The sequence below is a fragment of the Mauremys mutica genome, chromosome 1 (assembly GCF_020497125.1).
Source record: "Mauremys mutica isolate MM-2020 ecotype Southern chromosome 1, ASM2049712v1, whole genome shotgun sequence".
NCBI classification, from domain to species: Eukaryota; Metazoa; Chordata; order Testudines; family Geoemydidae; genus Mauremys; species Mauremys mutica.
Genome location: NC_059072.1, coordinates 135,071,805 through 135,088,719, shown reverse-complemented (window position 1 = coordinate 135,088,719; position 16,915 = coordinate 135,071,805).

Sequence of the window (16,915 nt, the reverse complement as noted above, 5' to 3'; positions counted from 1 at the left end):
TTTGTTGTACTAGAAGTACAAAAGGGGGGAGCAGGGAAAGAATTAATAAGGATTTGAAGGGGATCTTAATGCATGTCAGTCAGTTAGCAAGAGTTAGCCTAGCTGTAACCCTAATGACGTGAGACTTCTAGAAGCAAGGATAGTGTGAGGCAGAGGGAAAGAACTGTGTAAAAAGTTATTACGACCTTGTAACTGATAACCAAATATGCAGCCTGGTGTCTTCTAGGAGTGAGAAAACAAGATAGCAGAATGGCTTATGTATAAACAAAATGTAGTTGTTGATCTTTATTGTCTGTATTATTGCTAGTTATTGTCTGTAACAAAAGTATAAAGGCTTGCTGTAATTGTTTACCAGTTGAGAGACCTGTCCGGGACTGGGGCGACCCTGTGTCCTATGGCACTCTCTCCCTCCATTGTAATTACTGGAGAAATAATAAAGTATTTGATTTTGCTGCACCCAAACGAAAAAGTGAGAACTGAGTTTTTCTCTGACACTGCTCTTGATTTTATATTTCTGAAGACGTGAGAATTCTTTTAGAGGAGAACAGTAGAAGTCACTTTGATTCAGCTTAATGGATGCCTCGGTTTTACAGTCAACAAGCTGAGACCACTTTGGGCAGAAACAGTGTAACACTTCTATATAACAGAACTACTCAAGCAATGCACCAAAGCTATCACCATAGAACCATTCAAACCAAATGAGGTTTCCTTATTCATCAGGCCTGAGTGGAAGAATTCAGTCAAGGATAAGATCCAAAGAGTGTATTCTCTTCCGCAGTCTGCATGCTGCATGCCAGACACACCCCATGGAATCCTGAAAGAATTCTTGCAGAATGGGAATTATTTTTTTCCCTAGCATCTCTGTCCCACCTGGGGCAGGTGTATGTAGACTAATCCAAGGCACACTGAAGTAATTGGCATTGTGTCAATTGATTTCAGTGGGCTTTGGATCAGGCCTCGAATGCCCAAAGGCAACTTTTTAAAACTGTGTGGACAATGAGGAAGCCAGCACACAACCGCCCATCAGCTATTTATTTCTACATTATTTCAACATCTGTCTGGTGCTTATCATATTCCTAGGTACATGAATAGATATTTGAACCCATGGGAACATAGGTATTGCCATACTGGATCAAATCAACATCCCATCTCTCCCTGAGCTCCATTAGTGCTCCACCAATGTACAACTTCAGAGAATTTTGCCCAATCTTCTTTCCACGCCTACTTTCAATTATATCTATAACTATCTGCAGTTGTTACATCCCTCTCCCATCTCTCCCTGAAGCTCACGCTCTACTGGTTAATTTTCTGTCCTTCTTCACTTCTCGCACTGACTTCTATTTCCATACAACCAGGCCAAATGCTTTCCTATTACCAATTGCCAGAGCTCTAAAAAAACCCCAAGGCAATGGAGGAAATTAGGACTCAAAGGCAGTAGTAATCAAAGCCAGGATCAAGTCTTCTACAGCTCAGCCCCAAAGGCAGTGCTGAATAGTTAATTATTAGTTTTGGGTGTGGTAAGGTGTTTCCAAGATAATAGCTTAGGCCTTGGCTACACTTGCAAATTTGCAGTGCTGCAGCAGGGTGTGAAAACACACCCTCTCCAGCACTGCAAATTGCGGCGCTGCAAAGCGCCAGTGTGGTCAAAGCTCCAGCGCTGTACGTTATTCCCCACAGGGAGGTGGAGTACGGACAGCGCTGGGAGAGCTCTCTCCCAGCGCTGGCGCTTTGACTACACTTAGCGCTTCAAAGCGCTGCCGCGGCAGCGCTTTGAAGTGCAAGTGTAGCCAAAGCCTTAGAAAGAAATTTAAAAGGACCCACTTGACAAGGCTGAGTTTTACCAATCTTGCCTCCAAGATTTTGCAGCTGCTTCTGTCCCCCACCATTGAGTATAGCATCAGGTATTTCTTGAAGATTCTTGTAGCCTGGGTGCGGTATCTGAGACCACTGTCTATATTCCTTTGGGGTAACTGTGTTTACTGGATAGAGAAGCTTATGTTATATAAAGGGAAATGTGGATAAAAGCCCAGAAAACTTGATGATGGCATTTCTTACTTTTGTCCAGTCACTTTGATGTGGCATGATGACCTGTCACCCTAATAAACAGCTTCTAATGTCTTTTATAAACTTGCATTGGTTTGCTAATCATTTGCAATACAACACCGTAATACATGCCATGCTGATTTGTTTTTCATGGTCTTATGTTCATCATCTCTTGATGTCACATGTGCAGATAGATATCATTGAATGTGTGATGGGGGAAGGGGGAAGAGAAGGCAGAGGGGATGGCATTAATGACGAAAGGTCAGGTTTGCAATAGGTAGTCTTTCTGGAACATTAAGACTGCATCTCAGCAGGATGAACTCTGACCACTATCCTTTGAGTTCCATACAATTTACGGTAGGAAAACCAAGATCTTGCCAGAACATTAAAAATATCATGGTATTTTAAGGATTGCCTTGAAGAAGGTTACAATTTCCCTTTCTTCTTATTCAGCATGCTGACCTCTTGGCTGCCGCCGTACCAGCTTAGAGGTGCATGAATTTTTGGGGTAGAGGAGAGGATTCTTGTACCATTATTATTATTTACTGAGTGTTGACAATGTGCATAGCCCTGTACAGAACAAGGAAGACACTAGGATCCTGCCATCAAAGAATTTACATTCTAAGATCTCAATCCTGCAACGGTATCTGCACATACACACCCTCACTCCCACTTGGGGTCCAGCAAAGTCAGTGGTATTCTGTGAGTTTCTGCAGGAGTTTCTCCTGCAGGAGCTAGGCCTGAGTAGATAGGAAAAACAATGCACTACGTACAGAGTTTCTGAAGTGCACTGGGGTCGTGCACTTCATAAATGAACGAATCTGTCTGGTTTTCTTCTTGTAGAACATCTCCACTTCTCCCAGAAAGTATCCACATTTTGAATTGCAGTGTCTGGGTGTACTCCAGATGCAGCATCTCTGCAAGTGTCCAAATCCACCCCGGCACAATACCAATCATATTGACCCAGATCCTCAAAGGTATCAAAGTTCTTAACCAGGGCTGGATTTATACCTGGGGTGCCCCTTGGCACAGGAGCTTCTAGCCCCTCCCACTGCCAGGGTCACTGCAGGGTCACCCCACTGCCCACAATGGCTTGGAGCTCCTAACCGCCGCAGGCGGCAGGGATACCTGCCACTTTTAATGGTGCCCTGCTGCCCAGCATCCCCCACACAGCCCCACCACAACTTTCCAGCGCCCCTCACAAACCCCCCACTGCCCAGCGCCCCAACACACACAGACCTCCCCCACTGCCCAGAGCCCCTCACAAACCCCCCACTGCCCAGCACCCCAACACACACAGACCACCACCCCACTGCCCACCACCCTTCACAAACCCCCCACTGCCCAGTGCCCCAACACTGACAGACCTCCCCCCACTGCCCAGCACCCCAACACTGACAGACCTCCCCCCACTGCCCACCACCCCTCACAAACCCCCCTCTGCCCAGCACCCCAACACACACAGACTTCCCCCCACTGCCCAGAGCCCCTCACAAACCCCCCACTGCCCAGCACCCCAACACACACAGACCACCACCCCACTGCCTACCACCCCTCACAAACCCCCCACTGCCCAGTGCCCCAACACTGACAGACCTCCCCCCAATGCCCAGCACCCCAACACTGACAGACCTCCCCCCACTGCCCAGCACCCCTCACAAACCCCCCACTGCCCAGCACCCCAACACTGACAGACCTCCCCCCACTGCCCACCACCCCTCACAAGCCCCCCACTGCCCAGCACCCCAACACACACACAGACCTCCCCCCACTGCCCAGAACCCCTCACAAACCCCCCACTGCCCAGCGCCCCAACACTGACAGACCTCCCCCCAATGCCCAGCACCCCAACACTGACAGACCTCCCCCCACTGCCCACCACCCCTCACAAACCCCCCTCTGCCCAGCACCCCAACACTGACAGACCTCCCCCCACTGCCCAGCGCCCCTCAAAACCCCCCCACTGCCCAGCGCCCCAACATACACAGACCTCCCCCCACTGCCCAGCACCCCAACACTGACAGACCTCCCCCCACTGCCCAGCACCCCTCGCAAACCCCCCACTGCCCAGCACCCCAACACACACAGACCTCCCCCCACTGCCCAGCGCCCCTCACAAACCCCCCACTGCCCAGTGCCCCAACACTGACAGACCTCCCCCCACTGCCCAGCACCCCTCACAAACCCCCCACTGCCCAGCACCCCAACACTGACAGACCTCCCCCCACTGCCCAGAACCCCTCACAAGCCCCCCACTGCCCAGCACCCCAACACACACAGACCTCCCCCCACTGCCCACCACCCCTCACAAACCCCCCACTGCCCAGCACCCCAACACACACAGACCTCCCCCCACTGCCCAGAGCCCCTCACAAACCCCCCACTGCCCAGCACCCCAACACACACAGACCTCCCCCCACTGCCCAGAACCCCTCACAAGCCCCCCACTGCCCAGCACCCCAACACACACAGACCTCGCCACACTGCTCAGCAGCCCTCACAAACCCCCCCACTGACCAGTGCCCCCTGCCTCAGAGACTCACTCTCCCAAGCTCTGCCCCCCTGGTGGACTCTGTCCACCAGGCTAAGCGAGGAGCACTCCAGCAAAGCTGCGTGGGGCCGTCTCCCCCTCAGTTGGCTCTGCCCCCTGCCGGGACCTGGGAGCAGAAAAATTTGAAATTTTAGGTGCCCCTAGAATGCCGGCGCTCTAGGCATGCGCCTACTGAACCTAATGGGAAATCCGGCCCTGCTCTTAACTTCCACTTAACTTCCCTGGGTTAGCGCTGTTTGAATGCAGACAGAAAGGGAATTAGGCTTGAGCCTGTGTTCAAACCCTGGGCTTACTTTGCAATGTAGACATACCCTGGCCTAAAAGGCCACTAGATTCTGCAGCACTCTGATGCAACTGGCTATACATTCTAGGCAGCTTCATTTAAATCGAAAATGGAATTAAATATGAAACTGTATAATACAAGCTATACACTAGCCTCTGTGTTATTTATTTTGGTATTAAACTACATTCATTTTATTCTGTTTCTAAATGGATTTAGGACAGATCCTCATCTGATATAAATAAGCAGAGCTCCACTGCAGCAGGAAGCACAACACAAGGAATACCGCAAACACCAAAGGAATGTTATCTATTTTTCTAAAACAAACTTGGCAAGTTTTTAAAGGACACCCACTGTGGCAAATTCCAGACTTCAATACAACCTTCTGATATTGAAATTTTGAAATCTAAGGGATTGATAATGGAGGGCCAGATTCTGTATCCTGCTGTGGCCCCCTTTAAACAGTGGCAGAAAAGAGCTGCATAGCTAGCAGAACCAGCCTCCTGGCATAGGGGGTTTCCCAAGGTAGCACGGAGCTGTGTACTGCCCCCTCTTCTTGCAGTTCCCATGGTAGAAGACATATCAGGCGAGGAAGGGAACATGGCAAGAGTGTGCTGCAATTCTGCTATGCATAGCTGGCATAACAGCTCCTAATGGAGCTGTGCAAACTGGCCCAAATTAGCAGGGCCGGCTCCAGCATTTTTGCTGCCCCAAGCGGCAAAAAAAAAAAAAGCCGCGATCGGCACTTAGGCAGCAGCTCTACTGCCGACGCTTCATTCTTCGGCAGCAATTCGGCAGCAGGTCCTTCGCTCCGAGAGGGACCGAGGGATCTGCTGCCAAATTGCCGCCGAACATCCGTACGTGCCACCCCTTCCCGTTAGCCGCCCTAAGCACCTGCTTGGTGCGCTGATGCCTGGAGCCGGCCCTGCAAATAAGAAAAACCTCAGGGTTGCTCTAACTTGTACTAGGGACCATACTGCCTCCCCTGATGACCCCAAAATACAAGGCAGCAGAAAGTTGGCGTAAAGCCCAGTCCTCTCTTTTCTTGCAGGACATGGAGCTGGGGCAGGGTGGGGAATAGGAGCCATAAACTGCTGTTTAAATGCTACAGTAAACTTTAGACTAGAGAGCAGAGTTCAGGGAAAGTCAGTCCCATTGTTAATTGTTCGGTTTTCTGTCTAGATGAGAAAGTTTGCAATTTGTTTCCTCCTCTGCTCACGAATGCCAGATGCAAATGAGCACAAGGCAGTTATTAAGAAATGGAAAATCAGGAAATATCTTCCTAACAATGAGGTCTGTGAGTGTGTGGAATAGTCTCCCAAGGGACTTGGTGGATGCCCCATTACTCGAGTCACTAGAAATTTCAGAGTATAAAGTCCTAGAGAATGCTCTGTGGCAAACCAGCCCCACATTGGCTTGAAGTGGACAGTGGCGCTGGAACATTTTTAGTAGTGGGGGTACCAAAAGCCAGACCCCTTACCCTGTCTGCCTCCCCCCCCACCCCCACCCTGCTAAGGCTGGGAGCAAGGCTGTGTCTCTGGGAGGGGGGGAACCGGATAGGGATAAGGGGGCCGAGGCCACAGCTGGAGGTGGGTGTGGGTGCAGCCAGGAGCAGAGCCCCAGCTGTGGGGCCCTGGGAGTGGGGGGCTGGGCACAGGGCTGGGAGTGGGGCAGGCTGCGGGAGCGGAGGCCTGGGAGTCGGGGGTGGGGCCGGGTGCGGGGCCCCAGGCATGGGGTCAGCGGCCAGGGAGCGGGGCCGGCAGCTGGGACCCCTGCCCCAGGTGAGGTGAGGGGTTGGGGAGTGGATTGCGGGTGGAGGGCCATGCCAGGGCATAGGCACAGGAAGGCGCCCCTCCCCCCCCCAGGTTTTTGCTCAGGGTCAGTGGCGGGGGAGTGGGGCACGGGGCCAGCAGCCCCACATAAAACCTGGGGGTGCTGCAGCACCTCCCACACCCCTACTTCCCACACCTATGGAAGTGGATGGATATAGACTACATGACCTAATAAGTCTCTTTCATCCCAAAGTGCAAGACTCATTCAGCTAGGGAGAGAAATGTTTCTCTCCATTCCCTCTTGAGTGTATGCTATTGTGTGTTCACTGTATACAGCCTATTTGACATGGTCAGTGATAAAACATGCACCTTTTTTGCATCCTCCAGTTAGTTTATTTTCACATCTACCTAGTCACAGGTACTGCAAGTGCTTCAGTGAATGCTTGTAAAAAGCAGATCAGCAGAGAGTATGAGGTAAGGTTACAGCCAGATTGTGGTTTCATCTCTCTCTGTTTGAGGCAGAAAGCATTTGCAACTACTTTCCTGTCTTCACGGAGCTGCTGATGACTGCATCTTCTTGGAATTTGCCTGCTTTTGCTGGCGCACAGCAACATGCAGAGCCACCACACTCAACAGGGATTCATAGGCTGTGTCTCTTCTTCTGCGGCTAACCAGGGTCACTTTGGTTTCTATTTTCGGGGAAGGAGGGTCCAGTGATATGTGTGATCTTGCTCCAGTTAAGCTTAAGCTGATAGTGAGGCGAGGGAGTGGGGGAGAGAGAGAGAGGCAGGGGAGAGGAGATTGATGCAGTATAAGGCACTAAATATACTGCAGCAATTGAGGGATGGCAATGAGGGTGTGGGACATTTGGCCCTGGCTTTTTCTCACCCAGGCGCTTGAGAAAGTAGCATCCCAAGAACAGAAGTGTGTGATTCCACAACCCCTTTGCTATGGAGACTGAGCATTTTTAATACAAGGCCCAGTAAACTGGACAGAGTCTACTGAATACAGCTATGGGAAGAATTCTGATTTTCAAACTTCCTATTGAGTTACTAACATCTGCTTGATCTCTGCTTGCTCAGGGGTTGGATACAGACTTTGACAGAAGCAATGGCATATATAGTGTATGTGGAAGTCCTGAGTGTTGCCTTAAAAACAGTGGGCTGAATTCTCAGCAGGCGTAAATCTTTGGATCCATAGGCAGTGGGAGTGGGACAATGCTGATTTATACCAGATGAGAACCTGGCCTAGTTACTGCAATGGGTGTTCTATACATTTGGAAGCCATGCAGTGTTTATGCAGCTATAGGACAGAAGGTTCATGTGTAGCCAAAATCTTGCCAAAACAGTTGATCTTGTGAGATTTGCATGATCTGAAATTGCACAAGAATTGTTCACAAGATTTCAGTGCCATCAATTGCAAACTGAAATATGAACCCCAGACTTAAGCCTGTACCCATTCTGGATCAAGATTCAGGAATTTCTTCCTTGCCTCTAGTATTAAGAATATCACAGGATTTGCCATAGCAGTAGATGATAGCAGGGGTTCCCAAACTTTTTTCCCTAAGGCCCACCTGTGCAGCTGCAATAGGCATTGTGGTGCACTATTAACACTTCTTGAGGAAAATTATTAATTTTAATTATTACATCTATATAAACTATAACACTGTAAATAAAAAGAACAGAAGTACTTGTGGCACCTTAGAGACTAAAAAATTTATTTGAGCATAAGCTTTCGTGGGCTATAGCCCACTTCATCAGATGCATCGAATGGAACATATAGTAAGAAGATCTATATACATATAGAGAACATGAAAAGGTGGAAGTTGCCATACCAACTCTAAGAGGCTAATTAATTAAGATGAGCTATCATCAGCAGGAGAAAAAAAACCTTTTGTTTTGATAATTAAGATGGCCCATTTCAGACAATTGACAAAAAGGTGTGAGGATACTTAACATGGAGAAGTAGATTCAATTTGTGTAATGACCCAGCCACTCCCAGTCTCTATTCAAGCCCAAATTAATGGTATCTAGTTTGCATATTCATTCAAGTTCAGCAGTTTCTCATTGGAGTCTGTTTTTGAAACTTTTCTGTTGCCACCTTTAAGTCTGTTACTGAGTGACCAGAGAGGTTGAAGTGTTCTCCTACTGATTTTTGAATGTTATGATTCCTGATGTCAGATTTGTGTCCATTTATTCTTTTGCATAGAGACTGTCCAGTTTGGCCAATGTACATGGCACAGGGGCATTGCTGGCACATGATGGCATATATCACATTGGTAGATGTGCAGATGACCGAGCCCCTGATGGCGTGGCTGATGTGATTAGGTCCTGTGATGGTGTCACTTGAATAGATATGTGGACAGAGTTGGCATCGGGCTTTGTTGCAAGGATAGGTTCCTGGGTTGGTGTTTTTATTGTGTGGTGTGTGGTTGCTGGTGAGTATTTGCTTCAGGTTGGGGGGCTGTCTATAAGCAAGGACTGGTCTGTCTCCCAAGATCTGTGAGTGTGAGGGATCATCTTTCAGGATAGATTGTAGATCTTTGATGATGCGCTGGAGAAGTTTTAGTTGGGGGCTGAAGGTGACGGCTAGTGGCGTTCTATTATTTTCTTTGTTGGGCCTGTCCTTGTAGTGGGTGACTTCTGGGTACTCTTCTGGCTCTGTCAATCTGTTTTTTCACTTCAGCAGGTGGGTATTGTAGTTTTAAGAATGCTTGATAGAGATCTTGTAGGTGTTTGTCTCTGTCTGAGGGATTGGAGCAAATGCAGTTGTATTGTAGAGCTTGGCTGTAGACAATGGATTGTGTGGTGTGTCCTGGATGGAAGCTGGAGGCATGTAGGTAAGTATAGCAGTCAGTAGGTTTCCGGTATAGGGTGGTGTTTATGTGACCATCGCTTATTAGCACAGTAGTGTGCAGGAAATGGATCACTTGTGTGGATTGGTCTAGGCTGAGGTTGATGGTGGGATGGAAATTGTTGAAATCATGGTGGAATTCCTCAAGGGCTACTTTTCCATGGGTCCAGATGATGAAGATGTCATCAATGTAGCACAAGTAGAGTAGGGGCGTTAGGGGACGAGAGCTGAGGAAGTGTTGTTCTAAGTCAGCCATAAAAATGTTGGCATACTGTGGGGCTATGCGGGTACCCACAGCAGTTCTGATGACTTGAAGTGATATATTGTCCCCAAATGTGAAATAGTTGTGGGTAAATAAACAATGTCCATGTTTCCTTTTCCTTTTAATGTAAATAATTGTAATGATAGAAATCCCTAGCAATATGCACTCAAAGACATGCTTCAAAATGTTCGAAACCAAACAGTTTTAGTAAAACTACACTTTAAAAAAATGTTGAGCGCAAAATGTAGTGTTCAAAAAGGGAAAACACAGTGTATAAATGTAAAATGTATAAAACTGAACAATAAGCAACACAACAATGTTAACAAAATTGTTAAAAAATTGTTATGATTTGTTGATTTTAAAACAAAATAGTTGTCCAAGTTTGAATACTATATTGTTTTCAATTTTTTTTAGTGTAGCCTGAATTTCTGTGCTGTGTGAGTAAAGACACACTCCTATTAGAAAAGAATCAAATATTGTAAATAAAAATATAAAATAACAGTTATATTATAACACCCTGAGGCAATGGGTATGCATCCGATCAGATAAAGGAGAATTCAGATTTTAAGTATGTGTCATCATATTTTCTTACTCCTTTCTTTATTTTTTTGGCCAGCTCATTTCATGTAGCTGTAGATGGTCCAGGACTTTCATTATCTTCTCCACCAGTGCACTCTTCTCGTTTTCAAAAAATAAATTGATCTATGTCAGATTGTAATAATACTGCTTGCCGTTTTTTACTGTTGGAAATGGGGGACTGTGTGTACGGTGCTAGGTTACCTTGCAGTGAAACTCACCATTGTACTTGTGAGAATTAAACTTGACACATTGCAGCTTGTTTTTTAAAAATATAAATACATAAATAAAGTTTTTTCTATACTCTGTCCAACATATACAACTCAAAACATTACATTTATATTGCTGTTACTTAGATTACGCAAGGTCACGTGGAGTTAAAGATTTACTAAGAGTTTGACCGGAGAATGCAGTTGCACCGGCGGACCACCTGGGACTGTAATGAGGCCCACCTTTGTGCAGTGGCCCACAGTTTGGGAACCCTTGGACTATAGGATCATCCTTTTTAGGTTGTGATTTTACCAGAGCTCATAAACTAAGTAGGGATGGACATGGTCAGTTTTTGCATGGGATCACTAAGGAATATCTGTTGGTAAATGCTACAGACTGTGGGGATGGCTCTTCTCTTTGTCTCATTATTGAATAAATGCCCTTGCATGCTGCCATCCTGCAGATAAACTATAAAAAACATGCCGTTGAGTTACACAGGCAATTGTGTTCACCTTTGAAATGCAAACTGTGTCTGGAACACTCACTTTTGACACCCACCGTAGGGGAACAGCTGAGTATATTATTGCTGACAAACAGAAATAGAGTCTACATAAACATCTGTGAAGGAAACTTAAGAGTTACACTAGTTTCAAGATGATATAACAAGATAAAATATATTAAGGAGAGATATGCAAAATTCTGCTCTCAGCTCTGCATGGTGAATCTAGACTCCATTATTACACTCACGTCTGACATGATCTAAATCCCATTGAAGTCAAAGGCAAGACTCGCACTGGCTTTGGATCAGGGCCCTACTCGCTGCAGTCATGGAACCCTCTTTTCTGTGCTCTTTTTCAGAGACCAGACCACTGAAACTCAGATCCACCATATGGTGCTGGGAGCCCAGTTTTGCACCAGATGTTCTGCCTGGCCATTGTGATTGCCTTGTGCAGCTCTTTCAGCTCACAATCTCTCTATAGCAGACTGTCTTGCTGTGTTGATTGTTCAGGCATGGTAAAATGACTAATGTGTCACACAATCTGTGACGTAATGATGGTTGGTGGTGGACAAATGGCTATTGATTGTTTCCTGAGCCTGCTCTGTCCTTAAAGTATTTTAAGCTCATACCTTAAACTCTTCACACATAAACATCAACATCAAGGTGGGCTCTCACCCTCTATCCCTAATCTGTTAGTCATTCTAGCCTGATCAGAGGAAGGTGTAAATAAAACCAGGGAACAGAGCTGTTTATGTTTCCATTTCTCTCACTTGCTACTCCACCCTAGTCTGAGTGAGTTAATAGCCTGGTGAGACAGAGCTTAGTTGCATACATGCCTTTCCCACCTCCCTATTCTCCTCTTCTTTTCCAAACTCCCATCTGTGTTCCTACTCACTCTCTGTATCTCATACCTATTCAATCTCTCCTGGTCTTCCTCGCCACCATCTGTGTTACCAAACCACCCCTCTCTCTCTCTTTTGGATCTCTCACATCCAACAATTCCCCAGTTTATCTTTAGACCTTATGCCCTCTGAGCTACTCTTCAAACTCCTTCTACAGATCACTCCCCTCCCAGCTCTGATCCTGCTCCATTTCTGGATCTCATACTCTCTCCATTCTTCTTACACTCACTCTCCAGAACTCATGGTTCCCAAGCTGGGCTCCTGCCCACTTTTCCAAGCCACCTGTTCAGTTCCTACTCCCCATTTCCTATCTGCCCAGAGAGCTCCTTGGTTGGATTTTTTTCCTCCCATTCTACTTACTTTAGAAACAACATCAAGCTATGAGCACACACGCACAATGGGGCAATTGTCCGTCCTGTATCAGGAGGCTACTCCCTTCCTTTTCCAGTGAAGTGCTCTCTTTTTAAAGTTGGGGGGTTTAGATTTCATTTTGTTGTTGCTGCAGCTTCAACTAGATACTAATAAACAAAGCCAGGTTACAGTATCAAGCAGAGTTTCCCATGAGGTTCACCATATCCAGAGGACAAAATATTGGGCCCAATTCTCCTTTCACTTACATGGGTGTATTTCACAGACTTCAATGGAGTTACTTCTAACTTACATCAATGTGAGATCAGAATCAGGTTCATTGTCTCTGTTTAACCTCTTCCCAAAATACATCCTATTATTATTATTATTGTGAGAGCTGGTAATGACCGCCCTCTATTTATGTTGCCTAATACTTTCTATTACAAAGGATTCTTGTGATTCCTGCCCCCCCTCTCCCGAGAAGTTCTAACATCTCTGGCGTTGACAACAGACCTTTGCAATTCATCAGGGGGAAGCCTTCAGAAGTGATTGTTCTTTGTCCCACAAAATCCCATTCAGGTTTAGCTGAGTTATAAATTGTTTGATAAGTCCATTTGCCCTTTCTTTCTTGCATGCTTCAGGAAAATTTTGGCAAAATAACAACTGATCATGAACATTGTAAAGAGCCATGCTCATACTGCGACCAAAGCAGCAACAGTAAACCCTACACTGGGAACACCTGGGAGCTGCCAGAGCAATAATCGTTGCAGCAGGAGATAGAAGTGGAGAGAGCTGGTCTGGGCTCTCCTCACAATCACACTGCTGGACCCAGCACAGGGCTCCAGGAGAGGATCCCCACATCACTGGGATAACAAACAGCTTTCTTTTGCTGCCCGTTAGTGGAGTAACACCTGTAGAACAAGTAGTAGCTGTCTGTGTTGCACTACTGAAGGTTCAGCATTCAACTCCCATTGGTGAAGCACGATGGGGGAGAGGTGTACATAACAGAATTTGTTTGTATCTTTTTCCTTTTTAAATAAAATCTGTGAAGTTACATATCAAAATTTGCATTAAAATAATGTTACTTAGTTTGCATGGTCAAGCATTTGAAAGATAGGAAATGCCAGATTTAGGTTGTCCAAGCAATTTTAATTCTGCCCTCTTGTTCAAATGCATTATGATACAGTCTTTCATTACATGATTACATGCTATTTTTGTCACAGGATCCTGACCTCATTCCGTGCACAGACTGGATGCACAAGAGGGCAGCACTCAGGTTGCAGGGTAATGGTTAAATCTGGCATTTTCTAACGTTTGAGTGCTTGACTCTGCATCCTAAATAATGTTCTTTTCACGTAGCTTTTTGTATGTAATTCATATTTACAGTAGTACCCAGAAGCTTCAATTGAAATCAGGCCCTACTATGTTAGGCACTGTACAAACACATATTAAAAGACAGTCCCTGCACATCATAAGCTTACAATCTAAATCAACAGACAAACAAAAGGTGGGAGGGGAAACTGAGGCACAGATAGGTGAAGGGATGTGACTAAGTTCACACACAGCAAGTCAGGGGCCAAGATGGGAATAGAGTCCAGGCATTTTATTCCCAAATCTTATGCCTTATCAACTAGACAATACTGCCTTCTAAAACCCCTTTGTACTAATTACGGGTTATGATGATTTTCCTGCTTGTTGATATAGCTGAGTCCCATTTGCAAGGTATAGAAGAATTGTGGGTACTTTAATAGAATGATCAAATTTCTATTTGCCCAGGCCATCTGGTCTCCTTTGGATATTAAGGATTACTGGTACATACCCCTGAGAACCTGGGGAAAATTATACTCACTCAGTTTTGCCCTACGTCATGAGGCTATTAAAGATCTAAAGCTCTGGAAGTCTCTAACCTTAACCCTGATGCTCCCTCTGACCCTGCTCCTGACCCCAGCCCTGACCCTATCCTTGGCTGGCCTGGCAGGATAAACATTCTAAAAATAAATATGTTGCTCAGATTGTTAAAACATCTTTAAAGTCTTAATGTGCAAGACAAATTCTTCCAAACACTGCATGATGCTGCTACTCAATTTATCTAAATGTACTTAACAAGCAGGGCAAAAGCTCAGATAGGCTGATGCTTGTTCATATCCCTCCAAAACTCAGGATTAATCTCCAATGATCAGCTGTCCGACAACAAAAGTTGAGACAAGTTTATTAATTATTTATTATTTATTATTATTATTATTATCCCTCAGTATTACATCATGAGGATTAAAACCCCCCCAGACAAATGCCTTCAAAACATACATTTATAAGCATAAAAAGGGGAAAGCTACCATCTAAAATTTATCCTCCTGAGTCACCAATAAATCCTGACCAAGAACTGACTCTGAAGGTTTGGGTAGTCAGGAGTTCTGTTACGCCTGCTGCAGAATTATTGCATTTTAGGTGCTGAAATGCACTTGTTCTTCTTTGACTTTCATTATTATTTTGTTTTATTATTTGTATTGCAGTAGCACCAAGAGACCATAAGTGAGATCCATTCTGCTGGACATTGTACAATGGCACTACTGAGATCCGTTATGCTAGCTGCTGCAGGAATACAAGTTAAGAAACAATCCATGCACCAAAGAATTTACAATCTAAGGGTAGGTCCATACTTACCCGCCGGGTCGACGCGGAGAGTTCGACTTCTCGGAGTTCGAACTATCACATCTAATCTAGATGCGATAGTTCGAACTCCGGACGAGCTCCCATCGACTCCGGAACTCCACCACCGCGAACGGCGGTGGCGGAGTCGACGGGGGAGCTGCGGAGTTCGATCCCGCGGCGTCAGGACGGGTAAGTCAGTCGAACTAAGGTAGTTCGACTTCAGCTACGCTATTTGCGTAGCTGAAGTTGCGTACCTTAGTTCGACACCCCCGCCCCCGGTAGTGTAGACCAGGCCTAAGGAGACAAGACAGAAAAATGGTAGGAGATTAAACAGAAGCAAAGAGGTTAAGTGACTTGCCCAAGGTTACCAGCTGGTCAGTGAATGGGCCAAGAATCAAAGTCCAAATCTCCTGAGCTTTACCCACTAGATTATATTTCTGTCCCCAAGAGTGCTAACCCTCAGTCAGATTTAAAAATCCTTTATGCGGGATACAGGGTAGAACGTTCAAAGGGAACTAAGTTACTTAGGAACCTAAGTCACATTGAGTGAGGTGCTTAGGAACCCAAGGCCCAGATCCTCAAAGGTATTTAGGTATTTCAGTGGCTCCATAATGTTGATCCTGCTCACAAGTGAAGACAAAGGGAATTTTCTATCAACTTCAAAGGGAACAGGATCAGACCCTATATTCAGTCCCCAAGACATTGGTAAAATAGAGGCTTACTTACAATACTTAACATTATTTTCTAGCGATCCATTAGCTACCCTTTGGCTGAAAAGTATTATAAGTGCAATACAAGAGTTAAGGCTGATTATCATTGGGCACTACATGATGACAGAGTAGTAATTTCAAAATGGAAAGAGTGAGACTTTAAAGAAAGTAAAAAACCACTGAACTGACACCCTAAAATAAACAAAAATTCTCCATTTACCTGTGACCCTTTGGGCAGGGTCTACTGGAATTGTAACAGAGATGTAACTGCACCATCCCAGATGAATTGGAATGACATAGTATTCTGGAGAGATTACAGGTTAAAAAGAGATGCCCCTCTTCTCTCCTGCTATCAAAGCACTCATTGCATTACTGCAGACTTAATTCATTTCAAACAAGCTGCTGCAGTGTGTCATTAAGGTTGTTGTAGGAACCTGAACTCTGAACTTCCTGACTTTCCTGTGCTTAAAATAAAAAATTTCAATTGCACTTACATAGAGTTGTGTTTGGGGGTGGTTTGCACTAGAGCAAGTATGTCTAGGATGGAAAACAGTAAAGAAGTTAGAACCTATAAAGTACTGAGCACGCACAACTCTATGTAAATCAAGCCCTTAATTATGTAATAATTCATTTGCAAGCAAACACATGCCTATTATTATTATTGTGCTGACTGTTGATATCCCACCGACATGAACAATTTAGAGAATTCCAAACATTATGCAGCTTTCCTGCCAGCTCAGGATAGGTTGACACAGCTACAGCTACTTCTTTAAGAAGATTAGCTGGATTTTATTTGCCTAAGAATTTACAGTGACAAAACCACTTACCACACCCAGGAAACAATAATTAAAAATGAGTTATTGCACATTCTTTTATTAGCTGTGTGGCTAACCTTAGAATCCTAAAATAAACACTGCATGCAATGGGATATGCCCTGAAACATGTTCTCCCAGTCTTCCAGGTTACAGCTAGTGCACCATTAACTCTCATTACCAATAGCAGCAAAATTGCAAGGATTGTGCATGGAATATACAAAAGTTTCCTTAATTAAGCATGATCCTTGCTCTTTTGCCACTATGGGAAGCTCTGTATAATCCAAATGGATATTCTGAGGAATCAGGCTAAAATAATCAGAAGAATAAGGCCTGATTCACAGTTATGGTAAAGTTCCTTTATATCTTTAAATTGCTCTGACAGTGTAAAGCAGCCTTTAAGTACATGAAGCCCATTTTATACTATAATCTGCAACCAGAGTGGCGT